General features: G+C 44.7%; 1 protein-coding gene across 3 annotated transcripts in view; it reads left to right on the forward strand.

Moving 5' to 3' along the window:
- The window catches only part of UACA (uveal autoantigen with coiled-coil domains and ankyrin repeats), a 119748-nt gene that overhangs the window by 36293 nt on the left and 57418 nt on the right, over positions 1–26037 (forward strand). The window lies entirely within an intron of this gene.

The following is a 26037-nucleotide window of genomic DNA, read 5'->3' on the forward strand; positions in this document are numbered from 1 at the left end:
TCAGGAGGTGACCATCACAGTGAGTGCAGCTGGGTGGGACACATGGGGGCTCAGGAGGTGACCATCACAGTGAGTGCAGCTGGGTGGGACACATGGGGGCTCAGGAGGTGACCATCACAGTGAGTGCAGCTGGGTGGGACACATGGGGGCTCAGGAGGTGACCATCACAGTGAGTGCAGCTGGGTGGGACACATGAGGGGCTCAGGAGGTGACTATCACAGTGAGTGAAGCTGGGTGGGACACATGAGGGGCTCAGGAGGTGACCATCACAGTGAGTGCAGCTGGGTGGGACACATGAGGGGCTCAGGAGGTGACTATCACAGTGAGTGAAGCTGGGTGGGACACATGGGGGCTCAGGAGGTGACCATCACAGTGAGTGCAGCTGGGTGGGACACATGAGGGGCTCAGGAGGTGACCATCACAGTGAGTGCAGCTGGGTGGGACACATGGGGGCTCAGGAGGTGACCATCACAGTGAGTGCAGCTGGGTGGGACACATGAGGGCTCAGGAGGTGACCATCACAGTGAGTGCAGCTGGGTGGGACACATGGGGGCTCAGGAGGTGACCATCACAGTGAGTGCAGCTGGGTGGGACACATGGGGGCTCAGGAGGTGACCATCACAGTGAGTGCAGCTGGGTGGGACACATGGGGGCTCAGGAGGTGACCATCACAGTGAGTGCAGCTGGGTGGGACACATGAGGGCTCAGGAGGTGACCATCACAGTGAGTGCAGCTGGGTGGGACACATGGGGGGCTCAGGAGGTGACCATCACAGGGAGTGCAGCTGAGTGGGACACATGGGGGGCTCAGGAGGTGACCATCACAGTGAGTGCAGCTGGGTGGGACACATGGGGGCTCAGGAGGTGACCATCACAGTGAGTGCAGCTGGGTGGGACACATGGGGGCTCAGGAGGTGACCATCACAGTGAGTGCAGCTGGGTGGGACACATGGGGGCTCAGGAGGTGACCATCACAGTGAGTGCAGCTGGGTGGGACACATGGGGGCTCAGGAGGTGACCATCACAGTGAGTGCAGCTGGGTGGGACACATGGGGGCTCAGGAGGTGACCATCACAGTGAGTGCAGCTGGGTGGGACACATGAGGGGCTCAGGAGGTGACTATCACAGTGAGTGAAGCTGGGTGGGACACATGGGGGCTCAGGAGGTGACCATCACAGTGAGTGCAGCTGGGTGGGACGCATGAGGGGCTCAGGAGGTGACCATCACAGTGAGTGAAGCTGGGTGGGACACATGGGGGCTCAGGAGGTGACCATCACAGTGATGGAAGCTGGGTGGGACACATGGGGGCTCAGGAGGTGACCATCACAGTGAGTGCAGCTGGGTGGGACACATGAGGGGCTCAGGAGGTGACCATCACAGTGAGTGCAGGTGGGTGGGACACATGGGGGCTCAGGAGGTGACCATCACAGGGAGTGCAGCTGAGTGGGACACATGGGGGGCTCAGGAGGTGACCATCACAGTGAGTGCAGCTGAGTGGGACACATGGGGGCTCAGGAGGTGACCTTCACAGTGAGTGCAGCTGGGTGGGACACATGGGGGGCTCAGGAGGTGACCATCACAGTGATTGAAGCTGGGTGGGACACATGGGGGCTCAGGAGGTGACCATCACAGTGAGTGCAGCTGGGTGGGACACATGAGGGGCTCAGGAGGTGACCATCACAGTGAGTGCAGGTGGGTGGGACACATGGGGGCTCAGGAGGTGACCATCACAGGGAGTGCAGCTGAGTGGGACACATGGGGGGCTCAGGAGGTGACCATCACAGTGAGTGCAGCTGAGTGGGACACATGGGGGCTCAGGAGGTGACCTTCACAGTGAGTGCAGCTGGGTGGGACACATGAGGGGCTCAGGAGGTGACCATCACAGGGAGTGCAGCTGAGTGGGACACATGGGGGGCTCAGGAGGTGACCATCACAGTGAGTGCAGCTGAGTGGGACACATGGGGGGCTCAGGAGGTGACCATCACAGTGATTGAAGCTGGGTGGGACACATGGGGGCTCAGGAGGTGACCATCACAGTGAGTGCAGCTGGGTGGGACACATGAGGGGCTCAGGAGGTGACCATCACAGTGAGTGCAGCTGGGTGGGACACATGAGGGGCTCAGGAGGTGACCATCACAGTGAGTGCAGCTGGGTGGGACACATTGGGGGAGGGATGTATCTCACCTCAGACTGCATTATATGAAATAAATAAATAACCTACCATCCCAGTGTGGCACGGATTGCTAAGATTTATAGTTTGCTATTGCTGAGGGGCTGAGTCAGGTAATGTTCCTGACTTGTTCCGTTCCTGTGTGGGCATGCGATGGTTACGTCCTCCTATTTGTAGTGATTACAGGCACATTACAGCCCGATCTGCTCATGAGTCAGGATGTCGCCTGCAGCCTGGGGTTCCGATGCTGCGGGTGGAGTTGGGGCATCGGTTTTGCCTGTGATGTGATTTACTAGCCCGGGCAGTGTGACGTGGTGCACGCATCGCATGGCTTTTACTGTGCGGCCATTCATGATCGCCTCGCCGTGTGGGTGTGGGGTTATTGTTTGTGAGCTTCAGGTGCGTCAGGTCACAGTGACTACGCCTGCCCTAATTGTTTTCTACACAGTCATGTCTACAAATATCAATACACTGAACAGATCTCCATTCATGGCGCAGAATGGTATCAGGAGCCGTAGGATGATGGCAGAGCCTCCATACATGTGCTCTCGGCAGACCTTGGGGCGAGAAGGATCCACCGGATCCCTCTCTGCATCTTTATAGATAAGTGATCGTGTGTTATCTCCGCTGCCCATAATGTAAAGTTCAGGCATTATCTGGTTATTCCTTTGGTATTACTTTACCATAGACATAACTGCTTTATTTGAGTGTTGAATTATTGAGGCTTTTTTTTTTCTTATTCACGGACAATTTGGAACCAAGAATTCTGAGATCTCTGCAAAATAAGAAAATATTGCCCCATGTATGGAAGAGGATTCAATATGGTTAATGGCATATTGTCATTTTATAAAGTGACTGCTTATTCCCAGGATATGCCGACGCTTTCTGGCTGGTGGGGACGCCGGGGGCCCATCTCTGGGACATCACATACTTATCCCTGCTTGAGAGCTCTTTCTTTTTTCTCACCTTCTGATCTTAAGTAATGTTTCCATTTTTTGGATTTGTATATGAAGTTTTGCTGATAACATTGGGGAATTTGCACCCAATTTTGCTTAGAAAGTGTTTTTATACATAGCCGCCCATGTGTCGTGGCGGGAGTCCCCTGTGTCGTGGCGGGAGTCCCCTGTGTCGTGGCGGGAGTCCCCTGTGTCGTGGCGGGAGTCCCCTGTGTCGTGGCGGGAGTCCCCTGTGTCGTGGCGGGAGTCCCCTGTGTCGTGGCGGGAGTCCCCTGTGTCGTGGCGGGAGTCCCCTGTGTCGTGGCGGGAGTCCCCTGTGTCGTGGCGGGAGGCCCCCGTGTCCTGTTGGTATTTATTCTCCATTGGAGTCTGGGTCATGAGTAAAGATGATTGTGATGTAAAAAGATGTTTTCTGAAATGATCTACTTTCTCATTTCTTTACAAGTTTCAATCTCGGCTGCTATGGGACTCGCTTTCACCGTCCAGTAGATGATGATCTCTGCAGATGTAATTATGACGGGTAGTAGTATCCAGGCCAGACACGAGTCATGTGGGTACTACACAGCCCGGACTCCAGAATGATGCATCTGATGCACAGTAGCAAAGCTTGAGGACAGGAGATTTGTGTTGCTGATGTGTTTGCCTAGATCGGATACAGTAGCAAACTGATCTCGCTGCGGATATGCACAGCGCCATCAACTGTGTAGTGGCCGCTTCCAGATACTGCAGGTGAGGCGCCATTCCAATGAATAGGACTCGGTCTGGAGTACCTGCCAGCAGCGTCTGCACAGATGACAGAGCTGCGCTTTTCAGCTCTGCAATTGCTAACATGACGCCTGGAGGTGCTGGGTGTCGGACCCCCACTGATCGGATATTGATGACCTATCCAATGGGTTTGTCATCAATATAAAAGTAGTGTAGCAACCTCAAACACCAGTGCATCAAGTTCGACCTATAAAATATTAAAGGGTTTGTCTGGAGTTAACACTTTTTTTCATCTTAAAGTAACAATCTGTGGCGTGCCCCTCTTCTGTCATCCCCAGGGATATAGCGTAGTTGTCTGCTCCAGAAGCCATGACTGTCATCTGGGTGTATAAGCTAGGGATTGTCTGCAGCCTTTAGGTGACTGGAATACTGTGAAATTGGATGTTTCTCTGATGGCGTGCTATTCCAGTCACTTGACCGCTGCAATCAATCACCGGTTTCAGTTGTTGTGTAATATCTGGGCAGCGCAGTCATCTCTTCTGCCGCAGACCCCTGGAGCAGCCTGCTCGGGATCCACTGAGTGACGGGAGATGAATATGTGTGTTGTCTTTGACAACTCTTTCCTAACAGAAGAAAAAAATGTGACTTCACAGAACCCCTTTAAAGGGAACCTGTCAGCAGGACTGTGCTCAGTAACCTACAGACAGTGTCAGGTCGGCGCCGTTATACTGATTACAATGATACCTGGTGATGAAATCCGTCTTGTGGTTGTTGTTTAATCTTTTTCATTTTTGATTTAATGATATGCTCGTGCTTCGGGCCAGCCTTTGGGGGTCTTTATGTGGTGCTCTGATTAGGTATTTATAATGTTACTGAGCACAATCCTGCTGACATTCCCTTTAATGACAGTAACCAGAGACTTTGAAGTTGAACAGAAATGAAAACACACAGTTTCCTGTAAAGTTGTAGAGCAGTGAGGTTGTCAGTGTTGTAGTCCTGGCATCATGTATAGCGGTTTTTCATTTCCCCTGTTGTACAGGTCCTTCCCAATGAACACTGCGCCTGCACATCCAGGTGAAGGATCACAGATGAGCCGGCCCAGAATTGGAACAAATTTTTTTTTTTTTTCTAGACGCTCCACCGATCTTTCCAAGACAAGTCCAGCAATGCCTTTACATGACCAGTTTATTCCTCTATTGGGGCAGGTGCCGGTGACCACGTAATCTCTCTCAGAGAATCGCGAAGAGTATGTATATCACTCTCTCATCTGATTCTCTCGGTTGAGACGATGGAGAAAATGTTTCCATATTGTCCATTTGCTTTGTCCGTGCAACAGAGTTTCACTCAGATGTCATCCGAGTGCAGTCCTATGGTTTCCACGCACTCATTGACTTGCATGGCCAGGTGCAAACTGAATATTGAATCAGACTTGGGTGTGCAGAGAACAGAAAACTGATGTGCACAGTCCCATAACAGAACATTGGTCCAATAATGATCCAATGTTTTGTCAGATCGCACGAAGACCAAAACTATGTTAGTCTGCACCTGCCCTCCTTGACAAATCGGTGTTTGAATAGATATGCAAATGCGGCTGAAGGTCTGAAGCCTCTGCCACTCCAGCTCTATCCCCAGCCCAGTTGTTTCACTGATGGCTCCCTTGCATGAAGTCTGTCAGTCAGGAGGAGGAGGCAGCGCTGGGTGGCGAATAGAGCTGGAGTGACAGAGGATTCATATCGACAGCCTCATTTTCATATGTACTAAAATGCTAATTTCTCAGTAACAAAGGAATAGACTAACCATGTCAAGGTATCATACGCTGGACTTGTCTTTGGAAGAGCTACACGTGCATATATGTAGTTTGGGGTGATAAATTCTGCTGACAGATTCCCTGTAAGGCTAGTCATACACTTTTCATTGTCCAAAACGGCATATGCATTTTTTGAAGCTGGATTCACACAAGCTGTTTTTCTGGCACAGATTTGCTGGCAGTGAATCCACCACTACATCATCCATGCAGATTTTATCTTTTATGGCCTATTATCACATTGCTGAAATGCTGTGAATTTTTCATCTGGATCTGTGGACAGAAAATCCAGAGCTTAGTCCAGTAGGATGATATTGTGCCGGATGTCCTCCACATACTGCACTACAGAATCTGCGGTGTGCATTGATGCAGACTTTAGATCCGCGAATTGTCAGTATATTGTGGATATTCACCATGAATTTCACACTTTGCTGTATGTAAGGTAAAACTCGTATGTAGCACATAGGGATCTTGTAGCAGGTTGTATGTGTGAATGTACTCTTGCGTCTGTGGTCTGTTGCTGCTGCACCACTTCGTCTTCACTAATCCTTATTTACACCTCATTTATTTGCTTGCATATGTGTTGGGGATTACAATGTTATACTATAGGAAGGAGCCATTTAATCAGTTATCCAACCCCATGACATTTATTTTATTTTTTTTTTTACAATCCTCTGATTATTGAATAAAATGGCAAAAGGAGTAATCCGCGCCTTACCTATGACCTGCTACTCAGAATTCATATCTCGCTTCTTATGATCACAGAAAGATTGAAAAACCATGGCCTCATAGAACCCATTCATACAATAAAAACACAAAACGCTTTAATTGTGGATAAAAATGGCCGTGTAGTTTATTTAGGGTTACATAAATTAATTAATCACCAATAAATAAACTCCATAAATTATAAAACCAAAGTACCAAACTTTTCCAATAAACCAATCCACCCAGACATGGGTGATTTTCCCACAATTAAACTACACGACAGTAAATTTACAAGAATTCAGGGGAGGGAGGGTGGGGTCTTCTTTATCTTCTTCCGCTGACAGAATGACCAGATACCACAAAACAGGTGTGTATATATTCAAAAAAAGAGCGGCAAAGCTGCTTACAGCCAATAGAAAACCGTTACAATAGCTGCCAAACATACCAGAAAAAACTGGATAAAACCAGTTTCACACTTTCAGAGATGACTGACCTGACCTTTACTTGACCTTTCTTCTGACAGAAAGCCATATTAAATGACAGGGTCCATGAGGCCATGAGACCCCCGCTATATTTCTTTCAGGTTTACGCGGGGGGGCTAACATTCTGTGTACAGAAAGTCATTGTTCTCGGCAGCACATGTCCTGTTGATGCAGGACGATGTGCTGCCGAAGCATGATGATTATTAAGCCAACTTGAGGGATAATTATGTCATGGGTTTAGAGAGACCGCAGCGTCTGATTTCTCCTACTCCTGTACTTATTAGAAGCACTTCACCTTCATATTTAAACGGTGTAAATTTCTTTTAGCAGTGCAGGGGTTAATCTGCTCAGATGAGAGCTCCTGGAAGCTTTCCTGCATTAAGGTCCTGGCTAGCACACATTGTCAGAGCTAGCTTATGCTGCATGGCTGGAGGTTGTTGGTAGTTATTGGAGAAGGCGTTTTGTGGATTTATCTGTGACTGTTGCTAGGTTTTGAGTGTGTGATAATTCCTTTTCTTCTCCTGCTTTGGTTTAACCCCATCCTCCACTCCCCACTGCATTCCTCTGTTGCATGTGTGTGTATATTTGTATGTTTAGTATTTTTCCGTTATCCCTGTTCGTATTAGTTTGTTAGTCTGGTTGGTGTATTACGGTGCACTACTACTCCCCTCTTCCCTGGATGGGGGAAGGGTACAGACTGAGTGCGGATTCAGGAGCTAAGCAAGGTACATGGCCCCGGCATCTTCACCATCAGGGCAAGTTTGGGCACCCCTAGCATTAGGGACAGGGAAGGAGCCTCTGGTCCCGGGACACCCGACAGGAGAGACGTGACACATTAACGCTGCACCAATATTGGGAAGGAGTGTTCCTAAGAATGCTTGTTTCCTAATAAATGGCTAGTGTAAACAGGCGGCTTATGATTTAAAGAATGAGCAACCCATTCATTTGTCGTGTGAGATGATTACGAGGGCTTAAAAATCATCAATCTTTGTACCACATAGCCTTTTGCAAACTGGACATGTGCTGCCAAGTACAATGTTTGTCTATGTGCACAAAACGATCTCGACAGGATATTACATGACGGTTGATCGGCAAACATGTAGCTGATCAGCACTCGTTCATGGCCACTAGTCATCTAATGTGAATGCACCTTAAAAATCAGTTCACCCAACAAACGTTTCCAATAATCGTGGGCACTCGTTGTAGCGAAGTACTGGCCTTAGTGATGACCTCACTGGTGCCGACTATTATAGATGGATACTAGCGGGGGGATAGGTGGATCCAGGGAAACATTAGTAATGTATTATCGCTTGTGTTTTATACAATTTTCAGTGGTTAGCAAAATGTATGTAAGGGCTTGGCTTAACCATTAAGAACCCGAGATTTATCTACCTGCTTGTGATATAATACCTCGGGTCAGATCTGAAACAATGGCTTTTCAAGCATTGCAGAATAGCTGACTCATGGACAAGAAGCTTGGCTATAATCTTTGTTTTTGTGGAGATGCAAGCCTGAACTCTTAACTCCTTAATTCTTAAAGTGAAGCCGCATAAAGTAGGTATATAAAAGTCAGAGGGCACCACTGAAAATAAATTCGAGACCACCTGTAGCAAGCAAGAGCAATGTATGCAAAATTAGTAAGAAATAAAAAGGCATGCTATATAAAGAGGGATCACCAGAGTGAAATATGCAAAATTCCTTTACTAATGCAAGCTACAACAAACAATTGAAAAGTAAAAAGACATGACTATACAAACAATCACCCAGGATGGGATGATAAGCCCTGTTGAAGGGCTTGTAATGAATGAATATGACCTTAATATAACAGACAAAATCCAGGCAAAAGATAATATAAATGGATAGCACTGTGAAATAACAAAATATGTATATCTACTAGCCGTACTTAACACCATGCACTGTAAGGGTAAGTTCACACAGGGCGTTTTTGCTGTGTCTTTTTATGCTAATTTTCAGCTGCTTTTTAAAGTACCAACAAAGCCTATAAGATTTCGGAAATCTCATGCACACACATTGGGTTTTTGTGTGATCAGTATTTTGTGCTTTGCAGCGTTTTTTTGACAGAGCATGTCACTTCTTTCAGCGTTTTTCCACCCATTGACTTGAATGGATGGTAAAAAAACACTGCAAATATGCAGTTTTACTTTTCTTGCAGCGTATTTGCTGCAAAAAAGTCAAGGAGAGCTGGATATGACGTCACACTCGGATCTGCTACATCTAGATTACAGGCTGCATGATGCGTCCATGCAGCCTGTCATCCAGCAGAGCGGACCCGAACCCCATTCGCTTGAATGGGGGGTCCGACATTACAGTGTTTGACACGCTGTCATATGCATCTATTAGATGCGCCAATTTTGGTGCTTTGCCCGGCTCTTCCCACTTGCCCTGTAGTGGTGGCAAACAGGGTAATGAGGGGTTAATGTCACCTTGCTATTGTAAGGTGACATTAAGCCTGCTTATAGATAATTGCTGCACTTATCTATTTGCTATGTAAGACTTTTTGGTTATGCACCAGTTCAGACTAGATGGCTGTTCAGTCAGTTTTTCTATATTTATTAAGCCTGCTTAGTAATGGAGAGGCGTCAATAAAAAACATATCCATTTCTAATCCTATAGCGGTTAAATAAACACACACACATGCAGAAAAAAGTCTTTTAATGAAATAAAACAACACACAGTTTTGACCATCTTTTTATTGTTCTGCCATTCCAAAGCGAAGCCCTCGATCTGCTGTAATAAAAATAAAATAAAAAAGCAAAAGTATACTCCCTGATCCGACGCAGTCCAATATAAAGAGTGTTATTCCGGATCCAATATCAATTATGTGTAAATTTTTTCGTTTGTTTTATCAGAAACTCTGCATTTTGAGTGGCGAAACGGCTTTTCGTGACTTGTGTGCTGTTTTTTTTTTTGTTTGTTTGTTTACTTTTTCTTTTTTTTTACATCTTTTATTTTCCTTTTTTTTTCCCCCCACTTTTTTACTTTCACTGTGGGGCATGTATAATGTTTTGGTTGCTGGTCTCGTACACTTGAGTTCTTGTGTACTGCAGTGCCTGAGATCCAGTGTCACACTGACACAGCATGTGAGACCCAGCTTTTAGATGGATCTCACAGGCCACCATATCCTGGGGTCTTCACATGACCTCAGGGTACCATGGTAACCATCGGGACCCCTGATTTTCATCAGAGGTCCGATGGTTACAAAGGCCAGTCTCACACGTCCAGATAATTCCGGTACCGGAAAAATCGGTGCCGGAGTTATCCGTGTGTGCGTGTGCTCACGTGGCACATCAGTGTGGCACACGTGCGGCCGCCCGTGTGCCGACTGGGTACCACACGGACCGTGCAGGAGACAGCGCTACAGTAAGCACTGTCCCCTGCTTTGGGTGCTGAAGCCGCCATTTATTTCTTCTCTCCAGCAGCGTTCGCTGGAGAGAAGGAATGAAAAATCATAGTTTTTTTGTTTTTTTTTGCGGTTGAAATAAAGTTCCCGGTAACTAACCCCCTCCCACCCCCTGTGCGCCCGCCCGCTGGAAATAAAATACTCACCCAGCTCCCTCGATGCTTCCTCTCAGCGCCGCAGCTTGTCCTGTATGACCGGTCACGTGGTACCACTCATTACAGTGATGAATATGCGGCTCCACCCCTATGGGTCCGTGTGATCCGTGCGCTCCCACGAACACTGACATGTCGCCGTGTTTTTCAAACGGACACACGGTCCGTGAAAACACGCTGACATGTGCAGAGACACATTGATTTTAATGTGTCTACGTGAGTCAGTGTCTCCGGTACGTGAGAAAACTGTCACCACACGTACCGGAGCCACTGACGAGGCCTAAGGGAGTCTTGAGACCCCCTTTCAACAACTTAAATAACTTAAATACTGCTGTCACAATTGTTGTTCTTTAGTCATAAGAAGTTTAGGTGCAATAAGCTGTTGGTGCATTGGTTCGGACGTGTGAGGTGGGACGGTGGGTAGGGTCTTCGGCTCTGCCACGGCCTCTCAGCTGCCTCTGGTGTTTATATCTTCATACTGTTTCATAATTCTCCCCGGCGCCATCCTAGTCGCGGATGATACTTGTGCAGATTCATCTAGTAGTGTGCTTCAGGAAAATGGTGCCGTAGAATGCGCCGATTTAGATCTCAGCTCAGACATTTTACTGAAGACCGTTAGCGGTCAAGGTGCAGGAGTGCGATGGCGGACACTGTGGGTGACGCAGGATGCATAATCCACATGAAGGAGGACGGTGATCGTAAGAAGAGGTGAGGTGCCGGATCGGTTTTGTGTTGTAGACTTGAAAGCACTTTAGTTTCCTTGTCCTCAGCGTGCAAATGACATTGTGAACTCTCATCCATTTGCCTGGTTCTGTAATGCTGCATGTATTCTACCCAGTTCTGGTATTCACATACCCTTAAAAGTGTAGCTTAACTGTATTGTCGTTATACCGTTGTTGTGTTGTTTTTTTTTGTTTTTTTGTTTTTTACATGTCGTGAAGTACTGCTGCAATTAGATTAAAAAAAATTCCCTTAATAGAAAATAAGATGTTTTGTGACCAGAGCATTAGGACAAGGAGCAGGAAACTATTGGCAGCAGTCTGTAGTCAGCAGAATATATGAAAATAACCGGTGGACAATTCTAAGGCTATGTTCAAATGCTTTTTGCGGTTTGTGGTTTTTTTTTGTGTTTTGTTTTTTGTTTTTTTGTTTTTGTTTTTTGTTTTTTTGCAGCTCTTTTAATGCCAATTTTCAGCTGCGTTTTACAGTACCAGCAAAGTCTGAGATTTCAGAAACCTCATGCGCACACACAGCTTTTGTTTTGTTTTTTTCGGACTGTTTTGGCAAAGAGCTGCATTTTTGAAAAATGCAGCATGTGACGTCATTCAGCGTTTTGGTAGCGTTTTTCAATCATTGAAAGCAATGGGTAGTGCAAAAAACCCTAAAAAAAAAGTAGGTATCAGGTTTTGCTGTGTTTTTCGTGCCAAAACCTGATGAAGTTGAATCAGATTTTTTTAAGCACTAAACTTTTTCAGTATGCACAAGAGACAAATGTACTCCGACAAGCACAGCAAAAATTAACCAAAACCTGTTTTTGTAAGAAGCTTAGACTTGGCATAAAAAAAAGCAGCAAAATGTGAACAAAGTCTGAGGTTGCATTCAGACATCCGTTTTTCCACATACATGTATTGGTTTTTTTTCAGATATGACATGGTCCTATGAATCTATGGGCTGTTCACATGTCTATTTTTCTTTTTTGTGGAACAAGTGTCTGATAATAATTTAAAAAAAAAAAAAATATATATATATATATATATATATATATATATATATATATATATATATATATAGAGTCCCGACTCAAACTTTACCATTCAAGCTAGTAGGTCCAAAAAAAAATAACAAAGCGGCAGCACTTGGGTGTTTTTTTTTTTTTGTTTTGTTTTTTCTGTTTAATGAGTAAGAGAAGCTTGGACATCTTTTATTTGTTTTGTATGTGAAAAACAGACTCTACACTAAAGGCAAAAACTGACGGTGATGAAAATTGATCCAAAACGTTAATGAAAATTGGTCTTTTTTTTTCTGTGTAAGGCTGCCGTCACACTAGCAGTATTTGGTCAGTATTTTACATCAGTATTTGTAAGCCAAAACCAGGAGTGGGTGATAAATACAGAAGTGGTGACGTGTTTCTATTAGGCTAAGTGCACACGTCGCAGAATTGCCGTGGAAATTTCCGCGGCAATTCTGCAACAACTCCTGCCGCGGGTATATCGCATGTGGAATTAGCATGCATATTCCCGCTAAAAACTAGCGTTTTGCAAGCATAATTAGCTTGCAGAATGCTAGCGTTTTCCAAGCGATCTGTAGCATCGCTTGGAAAACTGATTGACAGGTTGGTCACACTTGTCAAACATGGTGTTTGACAAGTGTGACCAACTTTTTACTATTGATGCTGCCTATGCAACATCAATAGTAAAAGATATAATGTTAAAATAACAAAAAATAAAAAAAATGGTTATACTCCCCTTCCGAAGGCAGCCGATCTCAGCGGCTTCCGTTCCTATAGATGCTTTGTGTGGAGGACCTTCGATGACGTCACGGTCACGTGACTGCGACGTCATCACAGGTCCTTCACACACAGCATCTATAGGAACGGAAGCGGGCGCGTGCACCGCTGAGAGGCGGGAAGACTCCGGGGCCATCAGAAGGTGAGTATATCACTATTTTTAATTTTAACCCCTTCCCGACCCATGACGCCACGTAGGCGTCATGAAAGTCGGTGCCAATCCGACCCATGACGCCTATGTGGCGTCATGGAATGATCGCGTCCCTACAGATCGGATGAAAGGGTTAACTCCAATTTCACTCGATCTGCAGGGACAGGGGAAGTTGTACTTCAGCCCAGGGGGGGTGGCTTTGCCCCCACGTGGCTACGATCACTCTGATTGGCTGTTGAAAGTGCAACAGCCAATCAGAGCAATTTGCAATATTTCACCTATGAAAATGGTGAAATATTGCAATCTAGCCATGGCCGATGCTGCAATATCATCGGCCATGGCTGGAAATCCAGATCTGCCCCCCCCCCACCGCCACCGATCGCCACCCCAGGCCTCCGTTCTGTCCCGTACTCCCCTCCATCCACCTGTCCGCTCCCCCGTCCTCCTGTCCGCTCCCCCAGGGCTCCGATCCACCCCCTCACCACCCCCTCATACTTACCGATCCTCCCGGAGTCCGTCCGTCTTCTCCCTAGGCGCCGCCATCTTCCAAAATGGCGGGCGCATGCGCAGTGCGCCCACCGAATCTGCCGCTCGGCAGATTCATTCCATGCACATTTTGATCACTGTGATAAAACCTATCACAGTGATCAAAATAAAAAAAATAGTATATGAACCCCCCCCCCTTTATCACCCCCATAGGTAGGGACATTAATAAAATAAAGAAAATATTTTTTTTTCCAAGAGGGTTAGAACTAGGGTTAGGGGTAGGGTTAGGGGTAGGGTTAGAACTAGGGTTAGCGTTAGAATTAGGCTATGTGCACACGGTGCGGATTTGGCTGCGGATCCGCAGCGGATTGGCCGCTGCGGATTCGTAGCAGTGTTCCATCAGGTTTACAGTACCATGTAAACCTATGGAAAACCAAATCCGCTGTGCCCATGGTGCGGAAAATACCGCGCGGAAATGCTGCGTTGTATTTTCCGCAGCATGTCAATTCTTTGTGCGGATTTCGCAGCGTTTTACAACTGTTCCTCAATAGGAATCCGCAGGTAAAATCCGCATAAAAAACACTGGAAATCCGCGGTAAATCCGCAGGTAAAACGCAGTGCCTTTTACCTGCGGATTTTTCAAAAATGGTGCGGAAAAATCTCACACGAATCCGCAACGTGGGCACATAGCCTTAGGGTTGGAATTAGAGTTAGGGTTGGAATTAAAGCTAGGGTTGGAAATAGGGTTAAGAATAGGCTTGTGGTTAGGGTTAGGGGTGTGTTGGGGTTAAAGTTGTGGTTAGGGTTGGGGTTAGGGTTGGGATTAGGGTTAGGGTTGTGGTTAGGGGTGTGTTGGGGTTAGGGTTGTGATTAGGGTTATGGCTAGAGTTGGGATTAGGGGTGTGTTGGGGTTAGTGTTGGAGTTAGAATTGAGGGGTTTCCACTGTTTAGGCACATCAGGGGTCTCCAAACGCAACATGGCGCCACCATTGATTCCAGCCAATCTTGCGTTCAAAAAGTCAAATGGTGCTCCCTCCCTTCCGAGCCGACGTGCGCCCAAACAGTGGTTTACCCCCACATATGGGGTATCAATGTACTCAGGACAAACTGGGCAACAACTATTGGGGTCCAATTTCTCCTGTTACCCTTGGGGAAAAAAAATTGCTTGCTAAAACATCATTTTTGAGGAAAGAAAAATGATTTTTTATTTTCAAGGCTCTGCGTTGTAAACTTCTGTGAAGCACTTGGGGGTTCAAAGTGCTCACCACATATCTAGTTAAGTTCCTTGTGGGGTCCAATTTCCAAAATGGGGTCACTTGTGGGGGGTTTCTACTGTTTAGGCACATCAGGGGCTCTGCAAATGCAACGTGACACCCACAGACCATTCCATCAAAATCTGCATTTCAAAACGTCACTGCTTCCCTTCCGAGCCCCGGTGTGTGCCCAAACAGTGGTTTACCCCCACATATGGGGTATCAGCATACTCAGGAGAAACTGGACAACAACTTTTGGGGTCCAATTTCTCCTGTTACCCTTGGGAAAATAAAAAATTCCGGGCTAAAAATCATTTTTGAGGAAAGAGAAATTTATTTTTTATTTTCACGGCTCTGCGGTATAAACTTCTGTGAAGCACCTGGGGGTTTAAAGATGGAGATAATTTTTCATTCAAAAAGTCAAATGGCGCTCCTTCCCTTCCGAGCCTTACCATGTGCCCAAACAGTGGTTTACCCCCACATATGAGGTATCGGTGTACTCAGGAGAAATTGCCCAACAAATTTTAGGATCCATTTTATCCTGTTGCCCATGTGAAAATGAAAAAATTGAGGCTAAAATAATTTTTTTGTGAAAAAAAAAGTACTTTTTCATTTTTACGGATCAATTTGTGAAGCACCTGAGGGTTTAAAGTGCTCACTATGCTTCTAGATAAGTTCCTTGGGGGGTCTAGTTTCAAAAATGTGGTCACTTGTGGGGGAGCTCCAATGTTTAGGCACACGGGGGCTCTCCAAACGCGACATGGTGTCCGCTAAAGATTGGAGCCAATTTTTCATTCAAAAAGTCAAATGGCGCTCCTTCCCTTCCGAGCCCTGCCGTGCGCCCAAACAGTGGTTTACCCCCACATATGAGGTATCAGCGTACTCAGGACAAATTGGACAACAACGTTCGTGGTCCAGTTTCTCCTTTTACCCTTGGGAAAATAAAAAAATTGTTGCTAAAAGATCATTTTTGTGACTAAAAAGTTAAATGTTCATTTTTTCTTCCATGTTGCTTCTGCTGCTGTGAAACATCTGAAGAGTTAATAAACTTCTTGAATGTGGTTTTGAGCACCTTGAGGGGTGCAGTTTTTAGAATGGTGTCACTTTTGGGTATTTTCAGCCATATAGAACCCTCAAACTGACTTCAAATGTGAGGTGGTCCCTAAAAAAAATGGTTTTGTAAATTTCGTTGTAAAAATGAGAAATCACTGGTCAAATTTTAACCCTTATAACTTCCTAGCAAAAAAAATGTTGTTTCCAAAATTGTGCTGATGTAAAGTAGACATGTGGGAAATGTTATTTATTAACTATTTTGTGTCACATAACTCTCTGGTTTAACAGAATAAAAATTCAAAATGTGAAAATTGCAAAATTTTCGCCAAATTTCCGTTTTTTTCACAAATAAACTCAGAAATTATCGACCTAAATTTACCACTAACATGAAGCCCAATATGTCAATATGTCACGAAACAACAGTCTCAGAATCGCTAGGATCCGTTGAAGCGTTCCTCAGTTATTACCTCATAAAGGGACACTGGTCAGAATTGCAAAAAACGGCCAGGTCATTATGGTCAAAATAGGCTGGGTCATGAAGGGGTTCATTCTTTTTTTTTTTTTTTAACAATTATATGGTGCCCAGTCCGTGGAGGAGAGTCTCCCCATGGGAAGTAAGCAGATCAATGCATTCCTAGGTGTGCGGAATCCCCGCGATTCCGCAAATTTATTGAACATGCTGCGATTTTTTTTCTGGAATGCGATTCCGCTCAGGAAAACAACACAGCATGTGCACAAAAAATACGGATTGCATTCTATTAAATAGGATGCTTAATGTGAGCGTTTTTTCACGGTTTTATAGCGTTTTTATAGCGAAAAACTGCGAAAAAACGCAAAAAATCTGCTACGTGTGCACACAGCCTTATACTTTTCCTCTAATTGTTCCACTCCTGGTTTTGGCTTACAAATACTGAGGTAAAATACTGACCAAATACTGCTAGTGTGACTGCAGCCTAAGGGTACCGTCACACATTGAAATTTCCATCGCTACGACGTTACGATTCGTGACGTTCTAGCGATAGCGTTACGATATCGCAGTGTCTGACACGCTACTGCGATCAGACACCCTGCTGAGAATCGTACGTCGTAGCACATCGTTTGGAACTTTCTTTCGTCGCTTGATCACCCGCTGACATCGCTGGATCGTTGTGTGTGACAGCGATCCAGCGATGTCTTCGCTTGTAACCAGGGTAAACATCGGGTAACTAAGCGCAGGGCCGCGCTTAGTAACCCGATGTTTACCCTGGTTACAAGCGTAAACGTAAAAAAACAAACCGTACATACTCACCCGTCGGTGTCCTTCAGGTCCCTTGCCGTCTGCTTCCTGCTCTGAGTGCCGGCCGGAAAGTGAGAGCAGATCACAGCGGTGCTGCGCTCTGCTCTCACTGTACGGCTGCACTCAGAGCAGGAAGCAGACGGCAAGGGACCTGAAGGACACCGACGGGTGAGTATGTACTGTTTGTTTTTTTACGTTTACGCTGGTAACCAGGGTAAACATCGGGTTACTAAGCGCGGCCCTGCGCTTAGTTACCCGATGTTTACCCTGGTTACCCGGGGACTTCGGCATCGCTCCAGCGCCGTGATTGCAACGTGTGACCGCAGTCTACGACGCTGGAGCGATGATTATACGACGCTGCGACGTCACGAATCGTGCCGTCGCAGCGATGAAAATTTCAATGTGTGACGGTACCCTAAGAGTAAAATCACTGGTGTGTTAATGAAGCCTGGAGGGGTGTGGGGGGGAGATTCCCCAAGAACTTTTAACCAAAAAGTCTACGTTTTTGAACAACCCAAGATTTTTCACGCTCTAAACACAAATTAAATTTAAAACACTTACTGTTTTTACTCCACTTGCTTAATAAGTAAGCAAGCGGTAGTAGGGGAAAGGTGGCCATCTGAATTTCTGAAATTGACATGGTGTAGATGGGGAGTTTTTGATGAACTGGCCCCTCAGGTTTTACGCCTCCCTTTGATACTAAATTGGACGACTGTATTTACAGAGTAAGAACTGGATGTAATCCCACCCTGGCTCTGCAATCCTATATGTGACTACGAAATAAAATCAATCCATCCAGACTGCTATTCTTTGTCTGTGTTTATTCCAGAATCTCAGCCCACTTTCTGGGTTCTGTCTCCCTCATACATCCGAGGACCTTTTGCGTTCCTTAAATTCCAGCCTCGGGGTGGGTGCTATTTTTTTTTCTTTTTCGTTTTTTTTTTCTTTTCTGGAGAATCTTTTTATTTTCTACAAGATTAAATTCCCCATGATGAGCTGATTGAATCCAGATGTTAAACCACCTTATGCGGCATTTTTCTTTTTAATAAGAGCCTCTGATCTCAGGAATCCGACTGAATGGGGGGTGTGGGAAGCACAGTGACCTCCTTGTAAAGAATTTAGTGGAGGGCTTTTTGGTTCCTCTTGGTTTACCGCACCCTGACCTTACATCAGGGATGGGAAAAGTCCAGATCTTGGGTATTTATTGTGCTTGCAGATCTGCTGCTGCAGCATAACTTTAAGGCATTTTTTGTTTTTACCATATCTTTTCATACCTCCAAAAGTAAGCAAGTAAGCAGAATTTTTCCATCCCTGCCCTACAGGCATTTTTTTTTTCACTCACTGTTGTATTGCATAGAGACTCTGACTCAGAAGCTGTGTACATAGAGCTAATCGTACACAGTCATCAAAGGTGGCCAAATTCACCAATTTAATTAACATGATCAGCGTTCAACATTCCCCTGTCAGTGTGGGGGGTTGGTAAGAAGGATCAGGCTTGTCTGATATTTCCCATACCTATTTTTCCTGCAGAAAAGATGCATGTGATTAGTTTGAATATTCATTTTGCGCTGACAAACTCCCTTTAATGACGGCACAATTTCAGACGTCAACTCGTGGTCCAGGAAGATCTGCGGTTTGTGATGTGCTTGTCAGGGGGACTGGCTGTCTTGCAAACTGCATTAGCTATGCCAGCCCCCTTCTTCATCACATCTGATGCAGAATCGGAGAATAAGGTTAATCTAGCTCATAAACTGTCCAACAGCAAGCGCCCCACAAACTCGTCACAGAGTGTGGAGCTTCCTGGACCACGAGATGTGGTTTGAAATCGGGCCATTGGTGCAGCTTTGTAATTATAGGGGTTGTCCGGTCCAAACCAATAAGTCTGCAGTCTCTCTGTGTGACTGAAGACTTTTGAATCCCCCCAAGTGCATTTCGAGGATTCGCCGGTTTTTGACCGGGGGGCCGGAGGATATGTATGGGTAATACATAGTGCTGACCAGGGGGCAAAGCCTCGCTTCCATACAGTTTAAAAGCCAGATTCATTTTATTTTTTCCCCAAGTTTGAAACAAAAAAAAACAAAAACGCAATTTTCCAAGACCCATAGCGTCTCCATTTTTTTGGGACCTGGGTCTGGGTGAGGGCTTATTTTTTGTGCCCTAGCTGACTTGTTTTATTGATACCATTTTAGGCCTGTCCCACACGTCCAGATAATTCCGGTACCGGAGTTATCCGTGTCCGTGTGCTCACGTGGCACATCAGTGTGGCACACGTGCAGCAGCCGTGTGCCGACTGGGTACCACACGGACCGTGCAGGAGACAGTGCTAGAGATAAGTGCTGTCCCCTGCATCTGGTGCTGAAGCCGGAATTCATTCCTTCTTCCCAGCAGCGTTCGCTGGAGAGAAGGAATGAAAAATCATTGTTTTTTAATTTTTTTTGTGTTTAAAATAAAGATCCTTGTCACCACCCCCCTCCCACCCCCTGTGCGCCCGCCCGCTGGAAATAAAATACTCACCCGGCTCCCTCGATGCTTCCTCTCAGCGTCGCAGCTTCTTCCTGTATGAGCGGTCACGTGGTACCGCTCATTACAGTGATGAATATGCGGCTCCACCCCTATGGACAAGGATCTTTATTTTAAACACAAAAAAAATTAAAAAACAATGATTTTTCATTCCTTCTCTCCAGGGAACGCTGCTGGAGAGAAGAAATGAATGGCGGCTTCAGCACCACAAGCTGGGGGGACAGCGCTTACTGTAGCGCTGTCTCCTGCACGGCACACGGACAGCATCCGTGTGCGGTACGTGTTTTACACGGACCCATTGACTTTAATGGGTCTGTGTGATACGTGCGCTCCCACGAACACTGACATGTCTCCTTGAAAACACGCTGACATGTGCAGAGACACATTGATTTTAATGTGTCTACGTGAGTCAGTGTCTCCGGTACTTGAGAAAACTGTCACCACACGTACCGGAGCCACTGACGTGTGAAACCGGCCTTAGTGGTAAGGGGCCGAATAATATTGCACGCCCCACTTTTCAGTTTTTGAATTTCCACAAAAGTTTAAAATAACCAATAAATTTCGTTCAACTTCACAATTGTGTTCCACTTGTTGTTGTTGATTCTTCACCAAAAATTTACATTTGGTATCTTTATGTTTGAAGCATGATATGGAAAAGGTTGAAAAGTTCCAGGGAGCCGATTACTTTTGCAAGGCACTGTAGTTTTCTAGGCATGGAATGAGTAAGTTGGTGACCCATTGCCACATCTTTTTTTTTTTTTTTTTTTCTTTCCCGTTCAGGCTCTAAAAGAGGTTGTTCTTGAATACTGGATGGAGAGTGATGCGCAACTTCTCTTCAGGACACCATATTGTGTTTTATTGGGTTCAGATCAGATATACTTGGCCACTGAATTACTTTCACTATGTTTTTCTTCAGTAATACAACAGTGGCCTTAGATGTGTGTTTTGGATCATTGTCATGTTGGAAAACTGCACATCTACCATGGACACGGAGTGATGGGAGCGTCTTCTCTTTCAATATAGAGCAAGACATCTGTGAATTCATGATACTATCACTGAAAGCTCCCCGACACCAGGAGCACTCATGCAGCCCCATGTAAGGACACTGCCAACACCATATTTTGCTGTAGGCACCATGAATTTTTCTAAATGTATGATGTTTTTGAACCCAACCGAAACACCTATGGAGAAGTCTGAAGAGACAAGTTGTTATCACTCCAGGCTCTAAAAGAGGTCGTTCTTGAATAATGGGAAAATATAGATGTTGCAATATGTCACAAAATTCTGAATTTTATGCCTGGAAGACTTGGCGCTGTCCTTGAAAATCATGGAGGTCATACAAAATACTAGATGTAGTAGTTTCTGATGTGGGGTGTATTAATTCTTGCTTCAACTAATTTGCGTAAAACTGAAGATTTTATAACGGAAGTTATTAACCTTTCATGGTATGGGTTACATATTCTACTATGAAACTCAGTCTTTTATTCGGCGAGATACTGTGAGCACTATTATATATGTATGTGTACAGACCAAAAGTTTGTACGCATCCTCTCATTTAAAGATTTTTCTGTATTTTCGTGACTGAAAATTGTACATTCACACTGAAGGCATCAAAACTATGAACTAACACATGTGGAATTATATACTTAACAAAAAAGTGAAACAACTGAAATGATGTGTTATATTCTAGGTTCTTCAAAGTAGCCACCTTTTGCTTTGATGACTGCTTTGCACACTCTTGGCATTCTCTTGATGAAGTTCAAGAGGTAGTCACCGGGAATGGTTTTCAATTCACAGGTGTGCCCTGTCAGGTTTAATAAGTGGGATTTCTTGCCTTATAAATGGGGTTGGGACCATCAGTTGTGTTGTGGATACACAGCTGATAGTCCTACTGAATAGACTGTTAGAATTTGTATTATGGCAAGAAAAAAGCATCTAAGTAAAAAAAAAACGAGTGGCCATCATTACTTTAAGAAATGAAGGTCAGTCAGTCCGAAAAATTGGGCAAACTTTGAAAGTGTCCCCAAGTGCAGTGGCAAAAACCATCAAGCGCTACAAAGAAACTGGCTCACATGAGGACCGCCCCAGGAAAGGAAGACCAAGAGTCACCTCTGCTTCTGAGGATAATTTTATCTGAGTCACCAGCCTCAGAAATCGCAGGTTAACAGCAGCTCAGATTAGAGACCAGGTCAATGCCACACAGAGTTCTAGCAGCAGACACATCTCACAACTGTAAGGGCTCATTTCCACTTGCGAGAAACACGTCCGTGTCTCGCATGTGAAAACCAAGCTCTGGCGCCGACACTCCAGAGCGGAGCGTGCGGCCGCATAGGAACACATGGAGCTGCACGCTCTGCTCCAAAGTGCCGGCGCCACAGCTTGGTTTCCACATGCGAGACACTGATGTGTTTCTCGCAAGTGGAAATGAGCCCTAAAGAGGAGACTTTGTGCAGCAGGCCTTCATGGCAAAATAGCTGCTAGGAAACTGCTGCTAAGGACAGGCAACAAGCAGAAGAGACTTGTTTGGGCTAAAGAACACAAGGAATGGACATGGCCTCATAGAACCCATTCATACAATAAAAACACAAAACGCTTTAATTGTGGATAAAAATGGCCGTGTAGTTTATTTAGGGTTACATAAATTAATTAATCACCAATAAATAAACTCCATAAATTATAAAACCAAAGTACCAAACTTTTCCAATAAACCAATCCACCCAGACATGGGTGATTTTCCCACAATTAAACTACACGACAGTAAAATTACAAGAATTCAGGGGAGGGAGGGTGGGGTCTTCTTTATCTTCTTCCGCTGACAGAATGACCAGATACCACAAAACAGGTGTGTATATATTCAAAAAAAGAGCGGCAAAGCTGCTAACAGCCAATAGAAAACCGTTACAATAGCTGCCAAACATACCAGAAAAAACTGGATAAAACCAGTGTCACACTTTCAGAGATGACTGACCTGACCTTTATTTGACCTTTCTTCTGACAGAAAGTCATATTAAATGACAGGGTCCATGAGGCCATGAGACCCCCGCTACATTTCTTTCAGGTTTACGCGGGGGGGCTAACATTAAACCAGTGGAAATCTGTGCTTTGGTCTGATGAGTCCAAATTTGAGATCTTTGGTTCCAACCACCGTGTCTTTGTGTGACTTAGAAAAGGTGAACGGATGGACTCTACATGCCTGGTTCCCACCGTGAAGCATGGAGGAGGAGATGTGATGGTGTGGGGGTGCTTTGCTGGTGACACTGTTGGGGATTTATTCAAAATTGAAGGCATACTGAACCAGCATGGCTACCACAGCATCTTGCAGCGGCATGCTATTCCATCCGGTTTGTGTTTAGTTGGACCATCATTTATATTTCAACAGGACAATGACCCCAAACACACCTCCAGGCTGTGTAAGGGCTATTTGACCAAAAATGAGAGTGACGGGGTGCTACGCCAGATGACCTGGTCACCAGACCTGAACCCAATCGAGATGGTTTGGGGTGAGCTGGACCGCAGAGTGAAGGCAGAAGGGCATCTCTGGGAACTCCTTCAAGATTGTTGGAAGACCATTCCCGGTGACTACCTCTTGAAGCTCATCAAGAGAATGCAAAGCAGTAATCAAAGCAAAAGGTGGCTACTTTGAAGAACCTAGAATATAAGACATAATTTCAGTGGTTTCACACTTTTTTGTAAAGTATATAATTCCACATGTGTTAATTCATAGTTTTAATGCCTTCAGTGTGAATGTACAATTTTCATAGTCATGAAAATACAATATATAATTACACCCCCTCCGCCAGCACGATTTTTTTTTCCTACTTTTTTTTTAACTTTTTTGTCTTTCATATGAACTTTGTAATTTCACTTTTTGTATTCGAGCCCCTATGGTAGGAACACTGCTTGCAGACCTTGACGTATGTCTTTATGGCAGATAAACACATGGCCATTTTTGCCATGCACTTGCTGAGCATGTTGGCATTCTGTTCCCTGCTGACATCATGAACCGGACATTCCTTGTCCATCAGACAGAACATGATCTTGCGGATTAGGAATTGTTGTTATATCGGTGTCCTCCAGTGTGAGAAGTACAAGCTCTCGTTTCATATTATTTTACATTTGCCTTTGCTGTTTGCTTTAGGTTGCACATATGCGTTACTGCAGGATTGTTTTTGTCATTTTTCTTTTATGATGTTAACTATGTACTGAAATCCGAGTTTTCTAAAGTTTTCAATGTTCAGTCTGTCATGTTACATAAGGACTGACTATTGTAAAAGAAGAACTGTATGGTGAAAATCCAAGAGACGTTAGCAAAAGGTCGAAACTTGTGAAAGTGAAAATCTGCAGTGTGATTAGAAATTCACATATTTTCTTGTTTACCCCCATTCCCTAACATTTTACTTGATTTAAAAAAAAAAATTTGGGGTTGTGGAATTAACATTAACCATCCTCTACAAATCCACCACGAAGTCCCTGTAAGGTGGCCCTTGCCAGATCATCTGTCTTCAGCTCCAGTGAGATATTTTTAGAGTGTTATAATCTAGTCGGTGAAATCTTCAGTGATATCTCTTATAGGAGGCCAGTTGATAAGTCTGGGGTAGAAGGAGAGGAACGGCCACCAATTCTACTGATGGATTTGTGCAGAATGCCGGTATGTGCAGTTCATTATTAGCAGATCGGCAGGTATGTAACGATGCCTTCACGTCAGGGACAGCCTGGAATAGATGGCTCTAATTTCCAATTGAAGAGGACGTTTTAGAACATCGTATGACTTTCTATTCTCATTCCACATAGTTAGTATTACATTGCGAGACTTTATTAGAGTATTTTTACATCTTGAACTTTTGTTCCAAAATTTAAAATGTGTTGCATACGTGTGGATGTGGTTGTTTCTGCAACTTTTGCATGGAATTTTTACTAGCGAAGTCACAGAACTTTCTACAACTAAACTTCTTAAAATTTAGTTCCGTTTTATTAATGACTAATTTGCAACCAGAAAATGATTTGTTGTAAGGGCATATTAAAGAGTCTCTTACGTTAATAACTATTCTTGAGTTGTGGATTTATGCATAAAACTTTGATCTTGTCCTGCAAATGTGCTGCCTCACGCTGCGATTTTCCCAAAGTCCACCACAGGTAAATCATTGGGAAGGGTACTCTACTTACCGCCGACATTTTGATGGCCCACTGCGCAAGTGAGTATTTCCAGCCGGCCACCGATAATGACTGATTGGTGGGTGGGCCAGGTGTCTGACCCCGACTGATCAGACATTGGTGACCTATCCCAAGGACAGGTCATCAATGCTAAAGTATTGGACACCCTCTTTACGTTCACTTGAAAAAGTGCTCGGAAAATGCCTAAAAAGCCTGTTCCTATTAAAAACAGGTTTGTTCAGGCTTTTGGAAGGCTTTAGGTTTCCAAAAATACAAAGTGGTTAACAGAAGTCAGCTGATTAATGATGAGCGATCAGATAAGGTGTTATCTGAGCATGCTCGTGTGCTAACAGAGTGTATATTCGAGTCTCCACGGCTGCATTTGTTTCAGCTGTCGAATAGCCGCTGGGACTCGAACATATTTTTTTCAAATACGCCAAAGACACTTGGTTAGCACACGATCATGCTCGGATAACACCTTATCTGATCACGTTCTCATCACTAGAGCTGATCATTCTTTAGGCATTTTCCATTATTAAGCTGTTTCATGGCATAAAATAGAAGTCATTGGTAAGGCTAAAACAAAATGTCCAGACGACACTTGGGCGTCCTTTTAAGAATTTTGTGAGCAATTTTGCCTTTTAAAATTTTTATTTTTAGTTAAATTTTTACATTTTATTTATTGTTTAGCAGATTCTCAAAAATGTCAGAAATTCTCCCCCGAAAAAAATGATTAAAAAAAAAAAAAAAAAGTTTAAAAAAGAATGTTAAAAACACTTCAAGATTTAGGGTATGTGCACTTGTTCAGGATTTTTCGCGTTTTTTTTTTTTTTTTCATGATTTTTGCTAAAAAAAAAAAAGCTTACATTAAGCATCCTATTTATTAAAATGCAATTTTTGTGCACATGCTGCGTTTTTTTCCACAGCGGAATCGCATTCTGGAAAAAACCGCAACGTTTATTCTTTGTGTGGAATCGCGGGGATTCCGCACACATAGGAATGCATTGATCCGCTTACTTCCCGCATGGGGCTATGCCCACCATGTGGGAAGTAAGCGGATCATGTGTGGTTGGTACCCAGGGTTTAGGAGAGGAGACTCTCCTCCAGGCCCTGGGGACCATATAATTGTTAAAAAAAAAAAAAAAAGAATTAAAATAAAAAATCGTGATATTCTCACCTTCCGCCGGCCCCGACAGCCTTCCCGCTCCTCGCGATGCTCCTGTTCCCAATAATGTCTTGCGACAATG

The sequence above is a fragment of the Ranitomeya variabilis genome, chromosome 5 (genome assembly GCF_051348905.1).
Source record: "Ranitomeya variabilis isolate aRanVar5 chromosome 5, aRanVar5.hap1, whole genome shotgun sequence".
Classification (NCBI taxonomy): Eukaryota; Metazoa; Chordata; class Amphibia; order Anura; family Dendrobatidae; genus Ranitomeya; species Ranitomeya variabilis.